Raw genomic sequence first — 7609 nt, forward strand, 5'->3', positions numbered from 1 at the left:
TGACAGCACAGTCTCCTGTCCTGAAGGTAGAGAAAGAAAGAACCAACACTCCACCCAACAAGCAGTGTGTGACCTGACGACCCCACCTGTTCAGGTTAAGGTAATGTCAGCTGATCATAAATATGTCCAGGTAAAAGTAATATCTGCTCATCGTGAAATGTCCAGGTTAAGGTAATGTCTGCTCATCATGAATATGGCCAGGTTAAGGTATTGTTTGCTCATCATGAATATGTCCAGGTTAAGGTAATGTCTGCTCATCATAAATATGTCCAGGTTAAGGTAGTCTGCTCATCATGAATGTGTCCAGGTTAAGGTAATGTCTGCTCATCATAAATATGTCCAGGTTAAGGAAATGTCTGCTCATCATATATATGTCCAGGTTAAGGTAATGTCTGCTCATCATGAATTGTCCAGGTAAAGGTAATGGCTGTCCATCATGAATCTGTCCAGGTTAAGGAAATGTCTGCTCATCATAACCTTTCCAGGTGAGGTAATGTCTGCTCATCATGAATGTGTCCAGGTTAAGGTAATGTATTCTCATCGTGAATTTGTCCAGGTTAAGGTGATGTCTGCACATAAATTTGCTTTAAGAAATTTTTTTTTTAAACTTTCTTTGCAGATTCCTCGTTACTAGCTAATTATGCACTAATATTGCTTAAACCATGGCCTTTTAATGAAATTTGTAGAAGGAAGCCCCGATGGACCATTCTGGTGACGACGAAGGTGCAGAAAGGCAGATAGGCAACAATCCCCCAAACACCACTTCGAATTCCTCACACACAAAGTGTTGGTGGAACCAATCTTGGGCTAAGTTTGACAAACAGAAATCTTCAAACGACAGTGGACATGAATTCCCCCGAAAAAGCTCATTTTAACCCCCCAAAAGTCAAAGATAAATCATTGGATTCTGATAAAAGACACGCACAAGTTCTGACTTCTAGTATTGCAAGTATCAGTTCTATTATATACCAAATCAGAAAGATTTCAGACCAATGCTGAGTTCCACAACTATATTCGGTGCCATTGAAAGTCCAGATGTTCAACCACAAGCTCCCTGAGTGGACGCAGTAATAGGTCAGGTTCTGCTAGCAGTTGCAGGACAAGAGCATGTTAGGTTGAGGACCTCTCGCCTGGTTTCCCCTGGTTCCCCCCTTGCCCGTCAGACCCATTGCAGCCCTCTGGTAGCAGGACTCGCCCTGCCAACACCCTGTCCAGACACAGGCAGCACATCCACTGGGGTCCTCTCGACCACGTCAGTCAGGGGCAAACGTGAGCAATGAGGGATGACACAAAGGCAAGAAGATGGCTCAGGTTGTAATTGATGATTCTGTGATTGTGTCTGTGATGAGGGAAAAGGAAAATATCGAGCCTGGTAACATATCTGTGAATGATATTCGAGGAATACTTGAAAAAGTCTGCATAGTCCCACAAAGGGCCATAATAGCTTCAATGTTGTTGAGAGTCCAATTGTAACAAAACCTCGTAGCGAAATCTACAGCCTATCAGAGACGAGTTATTGAAAGTTCTGACGAAGATCGACACAAGCACTAGTGACACTGAGAGGCCCATCAGAAGCTCTTCAGCTAGATGAATCCAATAACGCAGGTTATGCAAACCATGAAATGGTGCATGAGAGTTCGAATGAGGCTGATGAAGAAAGTTATGAAGCCAGTGAGAAAAATAATGAAGGAGTGGCAGACCAGGGCATGGATGTTGAAGATGGAGATGCTGTGTCTCAAAGGGGTGTCAGTGAAGACAGGTTTCGAGTGTGGATAAGTCAGCTCATGGTAGGACTAATTCTGACAATGTTGAAACAACTATGATACTGAGCATAAACATGGTGCTAAGGTGTGTGATGGGATGGATGAAGTTGAACATGGGGAAGAGTTGGAAGAAGAATGTGATTATGAGGAGGACGAACGATTTAGAAGAATCGCAGAGCTTGAAGGTAATGAGGTTCATAAATTAATGTGGTAAATTTATGATTTACAAATTATGTAAGGATTTCACAAATGCATCTGTTGGGCGTTTTGTGAATGCTTCACATATACCGTTATACTTGATTTAAGCAGAAATATGAAAAAAAATGTTCTTAAAGTCTACTGGATTTCATGTTCTTTATTATTTTCATAGTGACCAGGTTGCAATGTGGAGGTCCTGGTTTACGATCTTGGAGAAAAATTTCTCAGTATATTCATTAGAGACAGCAAATACTGATTAGTTTCCCAGGCAAACAGAATATAAGTATCTAATAATCCCAAAGGAAAAGAAAACATTATATTAAAACTAATCATTCACTATGTTAAGACCATCAATCTGAAGTTTCAGATTGATATGTTTTCCTTGGCATAAAACTGAATATGTTTTCCATATTCTTTAGAGAGTTATGTGTCTTTGAACTGAGGCAAACATTTGGATGCTCACATCATTGTTCCTTGCTTGCCTATCATAGTGTGCCCTTGAACGTTGGGGCATATGTTTTATACTAATCAGAATAGTACATACGGTATGTACTTTGTGTCATAAACAAGTCTCTCAGTTTCTGTGTATCAACAAGAAACTTAATAGAAGTTTTATATACTCCATATATAAGAATAGACATTATTTTTGGCTGTGGTGTTTCGGTATTCTTTGCCCTTTAACTTCACAAATATTTTTGCATACTAACACAATGTGCATAGTACTTAGTATTGTGAACTAGTGGCTAAGGTCCCTAGTTATCAACCCCTTACTTCATAGATATGTATATATAGCCATTTGTTTACACTGTAGAGTTTGGCCAGACTGCCAGTGGAGACCAGATCCAGTACAATGAGCTTGTAGAGAAAAGCAGGTAGTGTACTACTTTCTGCTATAGTATAGTTACCTTGCCTAGTGCAAGCAAACAGCACCTAAAAAGTATACACAATAGGCATTACCAATTTATATTTGTTATGTGTTAACTGGTGACTTATAAGGTCATTCACTGTCCCTCATCATCAACAATGATTATTAAGTTCCCTACCGCTTTCACCACTGGTGACTTGAGATTTACCTCTTTCAAAACAATTTCCTACTTTTTCTCAAAACATAATTATACCCACACAAACAAAGTTTAGGGGGGTATATAGGCGTGAACTTGTCCATTGGTCGGTTGGTCTGTCTGTCGGTCCATATTAAGTGTCCGCTCTCTAATTATCCCCCGCCATAGGGATATTGTTTTAGCGTTGTCCCTCCGGCCGGCAATTTTGTGTCCGAGCCAGATCTTGGAAGTGCTTTGGCGGATTTCTTTTAAACATTGGTATGAGTATATATATATATATATATATATGGATAAGAGGATGATGCACGCCAAATGGCATTGTACATTATTGGATAATAACAGAGTTATGGCATTGTACACCATCTGTTAATAACGGAGTTATGGCCCTTTGTATTTTGAAAAAAATGCTTTTTTGTGTCGGGAGCCATATCTTGGAAGTGCTTTGGCGGATTTCATTTAACTTGGTATGAGTATATATATATATATATATGGATAAGAGGATGATGCACGCCCAAATGGCAATTGTACATTATTGGATAATAACAGAGTTATGGACCTTTGTATCTTGGAAAATGCTTTTTTTTGTGTGTCTGGAGCCATATCTTGAATGTGCTTTGAGGGATTTCATTGAAACTTGGTATGAGTATATATATTTGGATAAGAGGATGATGCACGTTTGGCGTTGTCCATCAGTCCAGAAAACTTTTGTGTCCAGAAGTGTATTGGCGGGGGATATCAATCCAACGAATTTGCTTGTTTAAGTTGTTTTCATCCGATCTTCAATAAACTTGGTCAGATGTTGTATCTTATAATCTAGATGATGTCTAGGTCAAGTTTGAATATGGGTCATGCCGGGTCAAAAACTAGGTCACATGGTCACTTAGTGCATTTTAAACATTAAGCATGGTGTCCCTCTCTCTAATTCAAGTAGTTTTCATCCAATCTTCACCAAACTTGGTCAGAAGTTGTATCTAGATGATGTCTAGGTCAGGTTTGACTATGGGTCATGCCGGGGTCAAAAACTAGGTCACTTAGTGCGTTTTAATTATTCAGCATGGCGTCGTCTCTCTAATTCAAGTAGTTTCCATCCAATATCTTCACCAAACTTGGTCAGAAGTTTTATCTAGATGATCTCTACGCCAAGTTTTAACATGGGCCATGCCAAGCCAAAAACTAGGTCACGGGGTCACTTAGTGTGTTTTTTTAACATTCAGCATGGTGTCCACTCGATAATTCAAGTAGTTTTCATCCGAGCTTCACCAAACTTGGTCAGAAAATTTATCTAGATTAACTTAAGGCCAAGTTCGATCATGGGCCATGCCAGATCAAAAACTAGGTCAAGGGGTCACTTAGTATGTTTTACACATTAAGCATGGTGTCTGCTCTCTAATTCAAGTAGTTTTCATCCAATCTTCACCACACTTGGTCAGAAGTTGTATCTAGATGATGTGTAGGTCAAGTTCGAACATGGGTCATGCCGGATCAAAAACTAGGTCACAGGGTCACTGAGTGCGTTTTAAACATTGAGCATGGTGTCCGCTGTTTTTGTGAAGACAAACATGCAAAATATTCTGTTTCAATGCTGCATGTAGGGGTATTTGTCGCGTCAGTGACAAAGTAGTCCAATAGCCATATGATACAGCCATGTTTCCCCTCTTCAGTTAGTACTGCCAGTTCAATAGCCATATGATACACCTTTGTCTCCCCTCTTCAGTTAGTACTGCCAGTTCAATAGCCATATGATACACCTTTGTCTCCCCTATTCAGTTAGTACTGCCAGTTCAATAACCATATGATAAACCCATGTCTCCCCTCTTCAATTAGTACTGCAATCCCATAGCCATATGATACACCCGTGTCTCCCCTGTTCAGTAAGTACTGCCCAGTCCAATAGCCATATGCTACACGTCTGCCTACCCTGTTCAGTAAGTACTGCCAGTCCAATAGCCATATGCTACACGTCTGCCTACCCTGTTCAGTTAGTACTGCCAGTTCAATAGCCATATGATACACCTTTTTCCCCCCCTTATTCAGTTAGTACTGCCAGTTCAATAGCCATATGATAAACCCATGTCTCCCCTCTTCAATTAGTACTGCAATCCCATAGCCATATGATACACCCGTGTCTCCCCTGTTCAGTAAGTACTGCAAGTCCAATAGCCATATGATACACCTGTGTCTCCCCTGTTCAGTTAGTATTGCCAGTCCAATAGCCATATGATACAGCCATGTCTCCCCTCTTCAGTTAGTACTGCCAGTTCAATAGCCATATGATACACCTTTGTCTCCCCTATTCAGTTAGTACTGCTAGTCCGATTGCCATGTAAAACTTCCATGTCTCCCCTCTTCAGTAAGTACTGCCAGTCCAATAGCCATATGATACAGCCGTGTTTCCCCTGTTCAGTTAGTATTGCCAGTTCAATAGCCATATGATACACCAGTGTATCCCCTCTTCAGTTAGTACTGCTAGTCCAATTGCCATATAAAAAACACCCATGTCTCCCCTCTTCAGTAAGTACTGCCAGACCAATAGCCATATGATACACCCGTGTCTCCCCTGTTCAGTTAGTACTGCCAGTTCAATAACCATATGATACACCTGTGTCTCCTCTTTTCAGTTACTACTGCCAGTCCAATAGCCATATGATACACCCGTGTCTCCTCTTTTCAGTTACTACTGCCAGTCCCAATAGCCATATGATACACCCGTGTCTCCTCTTTTCAGTTACTACTGCCAGTCTAATAGCCATATGATACACCTGTGTCTCCCCTCTTCAGTTAGTACTGCCAGTCCAATAGCCATATGATACACCTGTGTCACCCCTCTTCAGTTAGTACTCCCAGTCCAATAGTCATATGATACATCTGTGTCTCCCCTCTTCAGTTATTACTGCAGTCCAATAGCCCATATGATACACCTGTGTCTCCTCTCTGCAGTTTCTACTGCCAGTCTAATAGCCATATGATACACCCCCTGCCTACCCTGTTCAGATAGTATTGCCAGTCCAATAGCCATATGATACACCCATGTCTCCCCTGTTCAGTTAGTACTGGAGTTTAATAGCCATATGATACACCGGTGTCTCCCCTGTTCAGTTAGTACTGCCAGTCCTATAGCCATATGCTACACCCGTGTCTCCCCTCTTCAGTTAGTACTGCCAGTCCAATAGCTATATGATGCACCGTTCTCTCCCCTATTAAGTTAGTACTGCCAGTCCAATAGCCATATGATACACCCTTGTCTCCCCTCTTCAGTTAGTACTGCCAGTCGAATAGCCATATGATACACCCATGTCTCCCCTCTTCAGTTTGTACTGGCAGTCCAATAGCCATATGATACACCCGTGTCTCCCCTGTTCAGTTAGTACTGCCAGTCCAATAGCCATATGACGGACCTGTGTCTCCCCTGTTCTGTTAGTATTGCCAGTTCAATAGCCATATAACGACTCCATTTGTCCTGTGTTCAGGTCTTACTGCCAGGCAAGGGACTATGAGATGGGGCTGGCTTGCGTGCTACAGGCTCTAGAGATCTACCAGGACGAGGAACTGCAGTCTACAGCCATGCTTATACAGCGCAAGGTGCTGCGTCGACAGAATAGGCAACCGCACTGAGGCACGCTGCATATGATAAAACTGTCATTATTTGCTTTGTAAACAGGATGTCGTACTCGTGCAGTATTTGAACTTGAGAATTTATTGTTCATGATTATTCTATCCAAGAAATGTTTTTTTGATGTACACATATTAAAATACAATCTTTTCACAATCAGATAGATTTAAACATATGTGTGCCTATATATTTACGTTGTTTTTTTTTATATATAAATTTTTATCATCTTTTTTGGATATATAAAGCAATACTGTTATTATTGTTTGAATACCTATCTACAGGAATAGTTAGGAGTACATGTTTATTCTGACGATTTAAAATGTTGAGCTGCTTTGATTTCACATTTAAATTGTCAACAGTTTGCCCATAAATTCTTATTTATAACTATTTTCAGAAAAATATTGTTTCTGCATGACCCAATTATAAATTTGTGATTGATGAGGAATTAAGGGTAAGAAAAATCATTTAGTTTATTTATCTAGCAGAGTTAACACCCATGGAAACATACAGGGTTCTCACTGCCATTCCCAATTGTTGCCAAAAATGCCAAAGTTTTTTTAAAAGGGGTGATACAATTTTCAATTTGCGAAAAACAAGTGGCGATTTTAAATCTCTGCCATTAGTTTCCTCATTTACAGGTTATGCAAATTTGAACATTGAAATGGACGGTCAGGAGCAATTAGACTTATTGGAATTGTTTTTTATTAATTGCCATTTAACTATGCTTCTGCAAAATTTAATGGCCCATTAAAACAATCTACAATCAATGACAAATCAGAAAAAATAGAGATTTTATTTACTTATGTCTTACAATAATTGAAATGCATCCTTTTGAAATCAAAAACTAATTTCAGCCTCTACTATAGAAATTAATTCAGCAGAAATGAGGCTAATCAATTTTTATGTACATAGAAGGTTAAGGGTTAAATATATAAAGTTAACTCAGTTAAGTACATCAATAAATCAACATCATCACA

The 7609-nt window shown here is 39.9% G+C and overlaps 1 long non-coding RNA gene across 1 annotated transcript; it reads left to right on the forward strand.

Moving 5' to 3' along the window:
- Window positions 1-2796: 2796 nt before the first annotated feature.
- LOC127866530 (uncharacterized) lies at window positions 2797-7609 on the forward strand. The gene is made up of 2 exons (XR_008043027.1): window positions 2797-2833; window positions 6490-7609. It is a non-coding gene; the product is annotated as an uncharacterized LOC127866530 (long non-coding RNA).

This window comes from Dreissena polymorpha, chromosome 1, assembly GCF_020536995.1.
Source record: "Dreissena polymorpha isolate Duluth1 chromosome 1, UMN_Dpol_1.0, whole genome shotgun sequence".
NCBI classification, from domain to species: domain Eukaryota; kingdom Metazoa; phylum Mollusca; class Bivalvia; order Myida; family Dreissenidae; genus Dreissena; species Dreissena polymorpha.